This window comes from Triticum aestivum, chromosome 2A (genome assembly GCF_018294505.1).
Source record: "Triticum aestivum cultivar Chinese Spring chromosome 2A, IWGSC CS RefSeq v2.1, whole genome shotgun sequence".
NCBI classification, from domain to species: domain Eukaryota; kingdom Viridiplantae; phylum Streptophyta; class Magnoliopsida; order Poales; family Poaceae; genus Triticum; species Triticum aestivum.
This window is the reverse complement of record NC_057797.1, coordinates 500,003,836-500,017,284: the sequence shown is the minus strand read 5'-3', so window position 1 is coordinate 500,017,284 and position 13,449 is coordinate 500,003,836. Positions and strand designations below refer to the sequence as shown.

At 43.9% G+C, this 13,449-nt stretch overlaps 1 long non-coding RNA gene across 4 annotated transcripts; it reads right to left on the bottom strand.

Moving 5' to 3' along the window:
* Positions 1–5,115: 5,115 nt before the first annotated feature.
* On the bottom strand, positions 5,116–8,272 carry LOC123185446 (uncharacterized). 4 transcript variants are annotated; one of them, XR_006493397.1, is made up of 7 exons: positions 8,162–8,272; positions 7,317–7,374; positions 7,155–7,232; positions 6,957–7,058; positions 6,156–6,885; positions 5,919–6,077; positions 5,116–5,381 (listed from the first exon to the last, which is right to left on the bottom strand). It is a non-coding gene; the product is annotated as an uncharacterized lncRNA (long non-coding RNA). The 4 variants fall into 4 exon arrangements; XR_006493396.1 differs by having other exon boundaries at positions 5,912–6,077; positions 7,317–8,267; XR_006493395.1 differs by having other exon boundaries at positions 7,317–8,267.
* Between the last annotated feature and the right edge of the window lie 5,177 nt (positions 8,273–13,449).

Below are 13,449 nucleotides of genomic sequence, written 5' to 3'. Positions count from 1 at the left end.
GGAGCAATACGAGCTAGACACCATATGCAACATGCAACCAGATATCACACTACCAAGTTAGAGCAAGCACCTTGGATGGTGGAGTAGGGGAGCAGAGACTTGGACCTTGTAATGCACTATCAGTACAAGGAGAATCGGTACAGATGCTCCGTTTACGTTGCTGCAGAGGACCACCATCATCGCCATCCTTACTCTTTTCCTTCCTCTTTCTTGATTTTGCCTTGTCAAGTCAAACCCACAAGAAAAAAGAATAAAATTTGCTCTTCAGAACTCATTGATGCATGATACTGACGAACACTACTTTCATGTAAGGCAGCCGCATGATAGGAGGATGGAATATATATGAAAAACAGGATGGCGTGACATATTGACATGTATGATGTATAAAGTGTAAACTAAGCACAAGGTGCTTGAACTTGTTAGAATCGATGCAAGCTAGAAACCATATGAAAGATGAAACCAATATCACTCTGCCAAATTAAAAGGGTGCCCTAACAAATGTATTTGACCAAATTAGAAGCAATACATGGAAACAGGCTAGAAATAATATGCAATATGCAACGAATAAAGGTGACTCATCGTAAGTGATTGATGCAGGATACAGAAGAGAGGTAGTTTCATGTAAGAACAAGGTTAACACATAGATGTAGTGTGTACCAAAAATAGGAAGGCATGTCATATTCACAGGTATAGTGTGTAAACTAAGCAGATGCAATTTACCCTAATTAGAAGCATTACAAGCTACACACCATATGCAACATGCAACCACATATCACACTGCAAAGTTAGAGCAAGCACCTGTGATGGTGGTGTAGGGGAAGTGCGGTCTTCAGGTACAGAGCTACGTTCAATATCTTCATTTAGGCTTGTTGTTTCTTGAGAATCATGTGGAGAGGATGAAATTGCATTCTTTATAAGAGTATTGCGTCTCATATTAACCCACGCGCGTGACTGTCTCATCATAAGCGATAGACGCAGGATACACAAGAACAATAGTTTGATGTAAGAACATGGTGTGATAGGCAGATGTAGTATGTACCAAAAATAGGAAGGCGTGTCATATTCACATGTATAATGTGTAAGCTAAGGAGATGCAATTTAACAAATTAGGAGCATTGATGAGGGATACACAAGAAAAGTGCCTTGTCATAAGATATAGTATGTACCAAAAACAGGAAAGCGGGTCATATTCACATGTATCATGTGTAAGCTAAGCAGATGCAGTTTACACTAATTAGGAGCAATACGAGCTAGACACCATATGCAACATGCAACCAGATATCACACTGCCAAGTTAGAGCAAGCACCTTGGATGGTGGAGTAGGGGAGCGGAGACTTGGACCTTGTAATGCACTATTAGTACAAGGAGAATCGGTACAGATGCTCCGTTTACGTTGCTGTAGAGGACCACCATCATTGCCTTCCTTACTCTTTTACTTCCTTTTTCTTGATTTTGCCTTGTCAAATCAAACCCACAAGAAAAAGGAATAAAATTTGCTCTTCAGAACTCATCGATGCATGATACTGACGAACACTACTTTCATGTAAGATGAACACTACATATCACACTGCCAAGTAAGAGCAAGCACCTGCGATGGTGGTGTGGGGGAATTGCGGTGATCAACTAGAGAGCTATGTTGACTATCTTCATTTAGCCTTGCTGTTTCTTGAGAATCATGTGGGGAGGATGACACTGCACTCTTTATACGAGTATGGCGTCTCACAGAAACCCACCCGGGTGACTGTCTCATCATAAGTGATTGATAAGGGATACAAAAGAGCATTAGTTTGATGTACGAACATGGTTAATAGACATATGCAGTATGTATCAAAAACATGAAGGCATGTCATTATCAAAGGTATAATGTGTAAAGTAAGCAGATGCAATTTAACCAAATTGGAAGCAATACAAGCTAGACACCATATGCAACATGCAACCACATTTGACAGCGCGAAGTTAAAGCAAGCACCTTGGATGGTTGTGTGTGGCAATTGAGATCATCAACTGCAGAGCTAAGTTTACTGTCTCCAACTACTGACACTGCACCCGTTAGAGCGCTGGAACGCTTAGTGCTTATCTTTGAATTACACTGGAGCGACTTATGTCTTTTCTTTTCTGCATTCATCAACACTGCGTCAGAGTCTGAAATACGCATGCATAAAAAACAATAGTGTCAGTATGGGTGAAGTGTGTGCACAATTAGTACAGTGTAAAGGTAGCAGATAGCAGGTTGGTGAGAAATAAATGACGGGAGACATATGATAGCTCTACAACATGCATGGCACACTAAATTACTACAGGATTATATGAAAATAACAGTCGACTGAAAGCAAATAGGCCAGTCCATATTTTTGCACCGTCCGATGTACAAAGAACGGGCAGATCGCCTTCATCTACCTCCAGCGAGTCAGTGTTGACAATCTTCCTCGAAACACCAGCGACCACCGGCCCAGTATTCCTCCCCTGCCTGCGCCCTCCCCTCGACCTCACCGCACCGCCGTGCTTGGCACCCCCCGGCCATCCATTCAAGCCCCGCTGACCTCCAGCTCGGGCGCAAGCAGCTCCTGCGCCCCACACCCCTATGATAGACACCGATGCGCCGCTTCCTCGGGGAACAGGCGGACTAGGTGCTCTGCACGCCTAAGCGGGTGCTGCTTCTTTTAATTGTGGTTCGGCTGACCCTGAATTGAAATCCAGGCGGGCTACTGACCTCTAGCAAAGGTGAAATAGTAAAAGGGAGGAAACCTTGTGCATTTAGTATCACGAAGAAGATGCAGTAAGAAGCGCTCAACTAGTTTCTTTCGTGGGATGAATACGGTGTGAGCGGAGACGTAAGATTTGCACGAATAAGGGAAGAGGAGTACCTCTTTCTGCTGGCAGTGATGTGTCCTCCTTCTGTTTTTCCGACGATCTTCTTGTTGTTCGCCGGAAACCAGAAGTTGTGGAGGACGGTGCAGCCTTGGACGAACCCATGGCCAAGTTGTTGAGTGTGGTTCGGTGGTCGTCTGTCGACGGCGGGGAAGCAGATCCGAGGCGGCGAACGATGGCGTAGCGGGAACAGCTCCGGTGCGGTGGACGGTTGCGATAGTGGAGCCACAGCAGTGAGGCGCAGGACAGCGTGGTCGGAGTGGTTCTGGTACGGCGCACGTCGGTGTCGGCGTCGTGGAGGCAGCTTTGCCTCGGCTTCAGCTTCTAAGTCCTTGAGGGCGTTGCGGTTGCGGTTGCATTGGACGACGACGTCGGGGTACCGGCTCCGGCGTGATGGAGGAGGGCGGCGGTGGATTGGCCGCTATGGGGTGGAGGACGAAGGAGGCTGGGGTTTCGCGGCTGGTGGAGAGGGCATTTTCGCGCCCACGGAGTATGAATGGGGAAACGGAGGGAGGCGGGGAACTAAGGGGGAACAATGTTTCGGTTTGAGACGCGCTTGTTTGAAATTTAGGGAAAGTTACAAACTTTCCCCCCATCTAAAATTTCGGACATATTGCGGGTTGGGGGTAGGACAGTCATGTCAGGTGTCCCAAATGTGGGCGGGATAAATTTCGGCCGAGCGCATGGGTAGGCGCCCACGGCGTATGAATGCTTCTCTAGCGTCTTGGTGAAGTTACAAACCTACCCCGGTTTAGACCTTTGGACATCGGGCCGATAGGCTACACGGGCCAGAGTCAGGACGGTGATTTCCTACCACCAAAACATTAGTCTCGTGCGGTTTCTGGTGACCAGAGGCCTATTTGGCGCTTCGTTCAGGGCCTCTTTGATTCACATGATTGTCAAAATGAAGGAATATGAAAAATGCAGGAATAGGGTGACATGTCCCATAGTACCCTACATGATTTGAAAGAATGTTTGATAGCATAGGAAAAACAAAGGAATTCTACAAAGAGGTTTGAGTGGATGGAAATTTTCCTCCAAAATGTAGTACAAGTGGATCATATGGAAAAATTCCTAAGGATGCCAATCCTACGAATCAAACAAGCATCACAGGAAAAATTCCTAAGGGTTTAAATCCTCCAAAAATCCTATGCAATTCCTTTGAATCAAAGGAGCCCTCAATATTTGGGAGCAGAAACATTTAACGTTTTGGTTCTCTTGAACTAAACTTTCAGGATTTGTCAAACGTCATAAATCTTTACTCTTGAAAATCCTAAAGCTACGATTATTTTGGAATGGAGGGGGTACATTTGAATATACATTGTACATGAGTATATATTAAAAAATATGCAACTTACCTCAGTTCATGCATGGTTCCAGATATAATCTCCTTGGATGCAAAAAAAAAGTTAGATATGCGTATGAATATATATATAGCATGTTCAAACTCACAACAAAGATTGATGCCCCCTTTTACATCTGATTTACAAATGCCATTATCTTGGGTTCAAATAGATGAATGCACTTCCTATGAATTCGAATCTTCGAAACCCCCTTTATGTTGAATTCGACACACTACAAGGATCCGGGTCTACTGCAACAAAACCATTCGTCGCAATAAGTGCCCAATTGTCGCAATAGGTACCTATTGCCACAACATGATGTTCGTTGCCGGACGTTGCGACAGGACACATGGTAATAGATTATTGCCACAAAAAAAGAAACGTGGCAAGAAAGCGTGCTATTGCAACAACCATGTGACAAGTTGCCACATTTTACCTCATGGCAGCTCGCATTTTATGCCACAATTTGGTCTGTGGCGATAGCTTAATGCAACAGGTGCCAAATCATGCCGGGATTTGTGGCAACAACCTATGCCAACAACTCTTTTCTCGTGGCGCATGCTCATCCGTGGTAATAGTCAATTGTGGCAATACCCTAGTAACGTAAGACCACAACTCTCCAGACGTGGTGATACTAAAATTGCAGCATAATCATTTTTGTAAATAGTTGTCACAATAGACAGGACATTTGTGGTGAGAGGCTGTTGCGACAATACAAACTTTTCGTGGCGAAAGGACTATTCCAACTAAACTGAATTGGTGGCAACAAGTAGTTATCTCAATGGACTGCCTGTTTGTAGTGATAAGTTATTGCAATAATATAAAGTGTACTGTCGCAACAGCCTAGTGCAACAAAATAGGTCGGCATGGCAACTAAGATTTGATGCAACGCAACATTCTTCGTTGTGCCACCATGTTCCAACCAGAAATAGGTTGTGGCAATAGCCTATTGCAACCAGAAAAATATATACATGCATTCAATTACATGATTCAGATAATACATATATGATGTACATTCATACAATATCAATATTTGCATAGCCAATATCCATCAAATGAAACTGAAATATAATTTAGCACGCATTCAACATACTGAATGTGCCAACCTAATTAAGAGAGAAGAGTAAATTGTCCATGGTCTAAAGTCCATTCTAGTTAATCTTTGGATCCTGCAATGAAGAAATCAAAATTTTAGTTAGCTCAAGTTAACTGAAAATAGAAAATAATTAGTCAAGAAAAGAAAGAAACAACACAATGACTAATCAGCATAAAGATATAACCACTGTCATGACAATTGTATAATTACTATATTCATGCATGCATAGTACCTTTCTGCCCAATTGTTATGACTACAACAACTAGCAAGCAAATGCTTGTGCCTGATGTACCACTCCATTAACAATCAGGTGCTATGCAAAAAGAATTGGATAATTTCACAAAAGAATTTGTAGTTCAAACACAAGAATAATTACCTAAATAAATTAATAAAACATCTAAACTTCTCCGAAACAACTACATGCTGGCGCAAGTTCACAATTTCTAATGGTGAGAAAACTGTTCTATTTCTGGCTTCCCTACTTTATGTGCTTCAACAAAAACAAAATACAGTAGTGCAAGCAAGCAAACAATTGCACATTATGAATGCTATTTGCGTATCAAATAAAGGTCAACATGAAGACAAATCAAGCTTGTGACTTACCACTTACCATTGCTCGAAACATTCGAATATTTGCAGCTTGTATGAGCATATTGGGAGCAATTACATTGTGCCTTGTACCTAGAGTCCCAGTAGTACTAGCGGTCTGTAAAAGAGTATTTTGCAAGTTTGGATTACTAATTTCTTTGTTAGTCCTTTTCTTATTCATCTGCAAATAGAAGTGCACTTTTAGCAATGCAAGCAAGCAAAATAAATCTTACAAATTTGCAAGCATATAACTAATCACCTGATGTGTTTGCGTCTGTTGGGAGAACTGTGCAAACTTTGCCATCATGTTTTTCTCAAATTCCAATGTTGATCTTCGCTCCTCTTCCAACAATCTTTCTGTTTCAGCACGCTCTTCTTTTAACCTCTCCTCAAGGTTTTCTCTCTTAGCACGTTCGAAGTTAATCCTCTCTTGTGTGCTTTCACGTTCAGCTTGTAATTGATCTTGTAATTCGGTGACCTGATGGCTGAGCTCAGAGTTTACCTTTTGGATCTCTGTTGTAGCACATTCTTGCTCTTCAAATTGTGATTTAATCCTTTTCATAACCACTTGGTGGTTTGGCCATGTATCCATACCAATGTTGGGGATATCGCTTATCGGGAACTTATCGGTCGACCCATGATAAGGCGTAAATCGGCAAGTTTATCGGCATATCGGCCAATTTATCGCCATATCGGCTGATTTATCAGCCGATTTATCTTATCGGCCAGACAACGATAAGCGATAAATCGGCCGATTTATCGGAATATCGGAAGATATCTTGAACAGTGATCCATACCCATAAGGTTGTGATGAGTTGCATTGCGGAGTGTCTTTCTATGCGGTCTGGAAAATATTGCTTCTATGTTCACTGGAAACTGGACCTTCAGTTTCATTTTCTTTGTTTTGAACCTCTTTAAATGCTTTGTCCTAAATACGAAAAGTACACCTCACCCTTTCTTCTTCTGTCCATCACTTTCTACAACCCAAACTATACAAGAATTATTGCAGTAATCAGTATTACATTGTAAGAAACGAGGACACAAATATAAAAAAAAGTACCATTCTATAGTTGTGCACGGTTGCGGTGAGCATGGGATGGCCATTCGTCCAGTGCACACATGTTATTAGCAGCTACATGAGTACCAGGTTGTTCTTGAGTTCCTGTAAAAGAATTAACAATTTTGAAGATTAAGCGATCCAGGATTTTCCGTATTATAGCAAATGTTAGAGGTAGCTTAAATGTTATAAACATTTTACCAGATCTGTGTTGTCCATATTGGTTTTTGTAAGTTGTTATACTTTCCATCCTTGTTATGAGAACATATCCTTTCTTTACTGAACACAAAAACAGTTAAGGGACTTAGCATTATCAATTTGCACCATTTAGATAAGTGATTAAGATTTAAGGATGTTGTGTACCTTGCAGAAAGGAGTAATGTGCATCATCTCTTTCCTCTGTAGCGAGCAAGTTGTGTACCTTGCAGAAAGGCTTAAAAGATTAAATGAAATCAAATTGTGTTATACCATGCAGAACAGGAGCATGCAAAACAGAAGTCTTTTAGCATAGCATATGTCTATGATTTTGATTTAGAAATTAAAAGCTAGGCGTTAAAGATCAAAGCAGAGCACATATAATCAAGTCTATACTGAAGCTGTGAAGCATAGACATGATACACAAATTAGCATCCTGACAAGGCTACTCCCAATGCATACACATGCAGTAATCTAGCCTGAATGTGGTAAGCAAACTACTAGTAGTCTACTACCATGGTTAAATAAGCAGAATGCGGCAGTATGCTTCAGTCTAGCCTGAATGTGCTATGCTTCAGAAAACTTGGTAAGAACAACACAGGCACATTCTGGAACAGTACTAGCACACACACTTCCACCATTAGACTAAGCACCATCAGACTACGCATAACACTCCAAAATACGGAAATACTGGAGTCATGGTTGTGGTCGCGGCCGCCGGCCATGGCTGTGGTCGTCGTGGCCGAGGCCCTGGACGGCATCGACGACGGCAGGTCGACCGTCTCCCAGCTCGGCGTGTGCGCCGCCGCCACCGCCGGCAAGGGATCATGTTGCATCTCGGGGGCTGTTGTAGTACGAAGACGAGGCAGGCTACTACATCCCGGCGGGCATGCCGGAGGCGAGACCAAGGAGTGCTGCACGGCGGCCGGCGGCGTGGTAGTTCTACGATGGAAAGGGGGCGCTGCGCCTGCGCTACACATCTACGAGGAGGAGATTTGGGACAAAGGAAAAACCTAATAAGACTGTATGTTCGATGGACTCCATTGTGATCCGTGGTGTCGACGCCGTCATGACGCCATGAGGAGGGAGGAACCAGAACGAGAGAGCTCAGATCCAATATTGACGATATGGTGAAGAGAAATAATCGGGAGCACTTATGAGGGGTGTTTAGCGGGGAGGTTAAGATTTTTTTGGCGCAAGACACGACCAAATTATTTGGTGGGAAATAAAAAAAATTGGAGAGAAACTGAGGGCTTTAGCGAAAAGGTTAAACATTATTTCCGTAGAGCAAAGTACATGCTTAATTATTATTTTAGAAAGCAATTTTTAAGGGAACATTTAGAATAATGAAATAAATTAGGAAAAAATCAAATCAATATGGAATATATTTGGTGCTGAAAATAATATTACTAAAATTTGTTCATAAAAAGGTTATTTCGATGACTAGCCGAGATAGATGTCCTCGTCGTTGGCAATCGTACATGACGGTTGTCATGGCAGGGAGACTATGCAGTTGACACAAAAACAACATACGAGGCACCGAGCCGGCAAGGATAATGGAGGTGGTGTGTGCTACACTCATTGACAAAAACCTCATATCACCCTCACTTTAAAACTATTATGTTATACTCCCGCAGAAAAAAAACATAAGTAGATATGGGGTGATGAGACGATCGATCTATCGGTCCCGATCTGACGGTTCAATCTTGAAATGGGGTGATAAGACGGGAGATGGTAAGGAAAACGAAGGACGCGATGGAAAACCGCTTTCTTCTTATCGGCCAGTCCGTCGATCTAATACAATCGAATCCAAAGAAGGCCCGAGGGCCAGGGAGGTCATGTGGTTCCCACGGAGATCCCGATGGAAATACCTACACCAAGAACATATATAAATCATCTCCAATTGGAGGTCTTGTGGTTTCCACACATATGGGGGAATAGAGCCATAGCTCATCTATCTCATCATCATCTTTGTCCCAGATCAACAAGTAGTTTATAAATACATATATAGCAGGTCATCATGTTAATCATATAACCAAAATTCAATGCCACCACATATGTTCGGCATTTTCCAACTAGCAAAACTTAGCTAATCAACCGATCTTGCTAGCTAACCATAGCTGGCACTCCGGGGCTACCAACTCACCGGGGCTTCTAGTGTGAGGACGACACCGATCCAGTATAACCCAATCCAAGGAAGACCCGACGGCCACGCTGATGTAGAATCTCGCAAGGGAAATATTGGCGTTGTGCATACTGAAATCACATGGGAGAAGGAGTAGCTATCAAGGCATACTAGATCCTGACATGAGAATACCTAAACCAAGAACATATATAGATCATCTCCATCTAAGGTCCTGTGGTTTCCGCACATGTGGGGGGAATAGAGCCACAACTCATTGAAAGTGCGTTATATCGACTAGAGGGGGGGTGAATAGGCGTTTTTTATGAAAGTCTTCAAAACATGGAAGTTATGAAGACAAACGATAGAAATAAACCTATTACCCTGCAGCGGAAGGTAGACTACACTAGGCAAGCCATAGTCAAGTATTCAATAGAGTGAAAGCACAATGACTAATAGCAGCAATGTAGTAAGGATCAGGTAGGAAGATATTGTGAAGCCACACAGAACACGCAGTCACTCAGTGAAGACAAAAGATAGTGCGAACATACAATGACTTCACAAGGAGTAACAGTAAGTAAAGGGAAGGGAAGATGAAACCAGTGACTCGCTGAAGACAATGATTTGTTGGACCAGTTCCAGTTGCTGTGACAACTGTACGTCTGGTTAGGGCGGCTAGGTATTTAAACCTTAGGACACAAAGTCCCGGACACCCAGTCCTGAACACGTAGCTCAGGACACCCAGTCCTCACCGTATTCCCCTTGAGCTAAGGTCACACAGACCTCGCCCAATCACTCTGGTAAGTCTTCAAGGTAGACTCCCAAACCTTCACAGCCTTCATTCACTGGCAATCCACAATGTCTCTTGGATGCTCAGAACGCGGCGCCTAACCGGCTGGAGGATGCACAGTCCTCAAGTGTAATAAGTCTTCAGATCACACAGACAAGAAGACTTAAGTGATGCCTAATTCTCTTTGGCTCTGGGTGGTTAGGGCTTTATCCTCGCAAGGAATTCTCTCTCAAAGGCTTCGAGGTGGGTTGCTCTCAAACGACAAAAGCCGTACTCTAAATCTAAGCAGCCAACCGTTTATGGTTGTAGGGGGTGGGCTATTTATAGCCACTTGGCAACCCGACCTGATTTGTCCGAAATGACCCTAGGTCACTAAGGAACTGACACGTGTTCCAATGGTCAGATTTCAAACTCACACGGCAACTTTACTTGGGCTACAAGCAAAGCTGACTTGTCCGACTCTGGATAAGATTCGCTCTCAAAGTCTTCACTCGAAGACATAGGTTTTGTTTAAGCATCACTTCAGTCATTCTGACTGGTTCTCTTGGACCCCACTTAATAGTACGGTGGTTCCTATGACTCAACACAGAAGAAAAAGAACTACGAAAGATCTAAGTCTTCGAGCTCCATAGGCTTCATGCGGTGTCTTCTCTTGTCATAGTCTTCAATGTGAATATCTTCATATACCACCTTTGACTTCAATGTCTTCATACATTTTTAGGGGTCATCTCTGGTAGGAAAACCGAATCAATGAGGGACTTCTACCTGTGTTATCCTGCAATTCTCACAAACACATTAGTCCCTCAACTAGGTTTGTCGTTAATACTCCAAAACCAACTAGGGGTGGCACTAGATGCATTTACAATCTCCCCCTTTTTGGTGATTGATGACAAACTAGTTGAAGTTTTCAACGGGAAATATAGTCTGTGAAATTGTAAAGGATAAGGAATTGTCTTCATAAGTTGCAAGGGCTCCCCCTGAAGATGTGCATATAAGTAATTTGCTTTTGGAATGCAAATGCACATGGTAGGTTGTACTTGTGGAGATCCACTTCAACTTATGATGACAATCCACTATGCATGAGAAAGTATGTGAAGATAATGACATGCATAATGGAAAATGGACGTCTGCAGAATGATCTAAGTGTGGAATTTATCGTCGCACATGCGGAATTTATCATCGCAACACAAGGTGGCAAATAAGTAGCAGACGACCATCGAGTTTAAGTGTTACAACTCAAAGAACCAAATGTAGAAAAATGAGAGTTGTAAGCACGAAGCAAAATATAAAGCACCTGCCCATATGGACCCGCTTGAAGACTATCAAACTCATATGCTTCTCCCCCTTTTGTCAGTAAGGACCAAAAAGGTTTGAAGACATAGAGCATCTACTCGTTCCCATGAAGAGTAGGTGAAGCAGCAGGGTCGTTGGTGGTGTTTGGCGGTGCAGAAGAGCTTGGAGCAGAGTCGAAGCATGCTGAAGGAGGTGGCGGTGAAGTAGCATCGTCTTCATCCTCGATCACTCTGGCATTCATAGTTGCAGCAGAGGAAGAGAACTCAGAGTCTTCAAGGGATGGAGTTCGTCGCAGCACTGCCCTTCGAGGAGGTGTGGAGTCAAACTTTAATCGCTCAGTGAAGCCATCATCTTGAAGATCATCTTCAGAACACATCAGCGTCAGCCCTTTCCATGTGCGGCGAGAGGTTTCATGGGCAACAAAAGCATTCTTGGTGGCAAGATTGCGAATGCGATTAACATCCACCAAGAGGCTTTGCATTTGACGCTTCAGCCAGTCATGATGCCTATCTTGTTTCTGATGTAGAGCCACAAGAAGCTCTCGGTCATTGAGAACACGAGTGCGCTTCTTGGGTCGTGGAGCAGTTGTGCTATCAGTGGCTTCAGTGAGAGCAGGATGCGGTGCACGTGTAGTGCCAGCCAAAGGATACACACGAGTTACGGCTTCAACGCCTTCAACGTTCTGAGAAAAACTTTGATGCTCTGCATTCTGAAGACTTAGAGGTTCCTTGGCAGGCTCAGGATAGATGGCTTCAATAGACATATCCACATCAGGCAAAAAGATCCGATGATTGCGGGCAGAGGGCTGATATGAGATAGCGGAGTGAAGTTTGATCAGCCGCATCACCCAAGGGGCGTAGAACTTCAAACCAAATAGATCAGAGCCAGATGCAGCAAGTTGGCGAATGAAGAAATCCTGTGTATTGAAGCATTTTCCATGAAGAATGTAGAAGACCAAAGTCTTCATTGCACCTTCCAGCTTGGCATGGGGAGAATGTCCTTTGATTGGCCAGAGAGTTCGCCTTATGATGTGATAAATGGTTCTTGGCAGATACTCAAGGTCTTCAATGAAGAACTCCGTGGGATAAGCAGCATCTTGGGGCAATGGCTTCATCATACTGAGCATCTGACTCATATTAGGTTCAGTCTTCTGAAAGATGCTCTCAATAGCTTCACTATGAAGCTGACAGCCATGCTTGTAGAGATCGCCAGGAGTGGGCAAACCAGTGAGCTCAATGATGTCAAAGGCTTTGGCTTCGTGATGAACGTTTCCTATCATCCACTCCAGGACCCAAGTCTTCGGATCTCTGCTATACCCGCGGATGTGAAGTGTGGCATAGAATTGGAGCAGCAACTCTTCATTCCAATGCTCTTGGTTAGTGACGAACGGCAGCAGTCCAACCTCTTTGAAGCAATCCAGAGCTTCTTCCAGACAGGGCAGACCAGCTATTGCTTCAATGTCAAGGCGCTTGTGTGGGAAGATGCGACCTTGGTTGTAAAGAACACATGAGTAATAGCTTCGCTGCAGATAACTCCAGAACCGATCAGATGATATTCTTTCCCTGGAGTAGGGGTTCCTGGAGCTATTGAAGAATGTGTTGTCTGCTCTGAAGCCATTGATATTGAAGGAGCCAGGTGCTGATGCAGGACCTGGGAACCTTGGCAATCTTGGGATTGGCTTCTGTACCTAAGGCCTGTGCTCAACATGATAGTCGAACTGGGGACCGACAGCAGACGCAGGAACAGAAGCGGCGGGATCAGTGGCTTCGCTGACTTCTGGTGCTTTTGTTGGTGAGGGCTCCACATTAGCTTCAGCCATGACAGCGTCAGTGGCTTCAATGGTGTTGGTGGTGGCAGCCTCAAGATGTTCAACCTCCACTTGACGAGCAGGAGGGTCGGTCACGATCACGTTCTCCTCGAGAACCGCTTCTTGGTGGGACAGGGGAGTGGCAACTCGTGGGACTTCTTCTTCCGTGGCTGATGCAGCCGGATTGTCTTCGGCAGAGACTTGAGGCCTTGGACCTTTGTGAAGCCTGCGCAACGCGGGTGACGCCTGTGGAGTTGCTGTTGGCTGGGCCTCAAAGTCTTCATCCTCT